Raw genomic sequence first — 1891 nt, 5'->3', positions numbered from 1 at the left:
GGAGCCGGGCACCGGAGGCGGCAGCGGGCGGGGGCACGGCCCCACGGCCGGCGATGCCATGGTCTCGGAGCCGCGGGCGCGGGGCAGCGCAGGCGCCTTGGAGCGGCCGGGAGGGAGGAGACACGGCGGGGGTGGCACCGGGACCGGCCCCGCGGGGCGCCCCTCCCGTGGAGACCCCCCCGAGGGTCGGGACGCTTCGCACTCGCACCCCCCGAGCGAGGTTTCCCGGTGGAGACGCTCCTCGCCGCGGGGTTCCCCGCTCCGCGCCCTGGGAATGTCCCCGCAACAGCCCCTCCCCGGGAATCCCCGCTCCCGTGGGGCCTCGCCCCGCTGGACAGGCACCCCCGCGGGGCTGGGGTGGCCCGGGGGGGTCCGTGCATCCCCCCGGGGGTCCCGCAGCACGAAGCACAGCCGGTGCTTTTCCCCAGCGTCTCCTGCGGGAGCGCAGCCGCGTCCCACCCGCTTTGCCCCGGCTTTGGGGCACCGCACCAGAGCGGGCAGCCGGGGAAAGCCCCTTGGCCCCTCTGCAGGGCCAGCCGGGCTCCCGGGGCTGGGATTGTCTCCCCCAGCTGAGGCTCCTGCGGTTGTGGGAAAAGCGAAAATATCGCGGCCAAAATCTTGAGAGAAGCTGCAGCTCGGAGCACAGCGGTGCCTGGGGCGCTGCTGTCACAGCTCCCCGGGGCACAGGGGGCTTGGCAGGGCACGGATGGGGGTGGCCGGACCTGGCGCTGCGTGTCCCCTGCCACTGCGAGTGACCCCGTCCTTTTAGCGCCGGGGATGTCACACGGGATGGGAATGTCCCTGCTGCTCCTGAGCCCCGTGTGGCTGGAGAGGGTGACACATCCCCGAGTCACGCAGGACACCACCGGCCCTTCTCTGCTGCTCTCACCCGTTCTGGTCTGAAACACGTTAATCCAGACAGAATTGCCCCCGAATGTCTCTGGTTTTTGGTAGAGCAGGAAGGCGAGGGGCAGCGAGGGGAGGGCAGAGCGGGGCTGGGTGAATCCTGGCTCCTGGGATTAGGGAAAGCTGAATTTGACGTCTCCCGTGTACTCCTGGGGACAGGATAAGCCAAGGATATCTAAATCCTTTTCAAGGATTCTAATTTGAAGGATGGATTAAAACACTGGTTCTGAATTACAGCAGCCTAGCGCCATAAGCAGTCCCTAATAAGAGCTTCAAGCCGAAGGAGGAATTATGCAGCTGGAAAAAATCGAGTTTTGTTCTGTGCTAAGCAGCAAGATTAATTTTTGGAAGGTCTTTTCCTTCCCCATTCAGGATCCTGATTCGCTTTCATGCCTCCTCTGCTTCTGCTTGAAAAGAGCAGCAGATTTATCCCTCAGCAAATTGTTCCACAAAAATTCGGTGTTTTAGCCTATGTCCTCCACAAACTGTTAGTTGTATCAGGAATCACCTGCAATAATGAAAATTACTCTTCTGAGGGTAAAGGTCTGCCTGGCACCTGGCTGGGAACCTCCTAAAGCCATTGTGGATTTTTATTTTCCCAGCACCATCCCAGGACACAGCTCCAGTCTGTTCTGCAGCCCCGGGGGATAAAAGTACTAAATAAATGTAATATTTTCTGTCCCCACAGCAAGCTCTGGCTCAGCCTGCACAAGAGGCTCATGAGAGTCATTATCCTGCCCAGCTGTCCCTGCAGGTATTCAGAGCTGACAGCGCAGGGAGCTCTTTTAGGCCACAGGTTAAAATATTTTTGGGAAAAAAAACACCCCAAGTAATTAACATTGGCAGGAAAGTTCCTGTTTCATTTGGATTCCAGAAGTCCCCTCTGCAGCTGCTGTGTTACAGCACTTTAAGCATGACAAGGGCTATTAGCAAAAACTCTTTTTTCTGTTTGCCAAGAAATAAATCCCTTTTTGTTGAAGCCAAA

The sequence above is a fragment of the Corvus hawaiiensis genome, chromosome 24 (genome assembly GCF_020740725.1).
Source record: "Corvus hawaiiensis isolate bCorHaw1 chromosome 24, bCorHaw1.pri.cur, whole genome shotgun sequence".
NCBI classification, from domain to species: Eukaryota; Metazoa; Chordata; class Aves; order Passeriformes; family Corvidae; genus Corvus; species Corvus hawaiiensis.
This window is presented reverse-complemented; position numbering follows the sequence as displayed.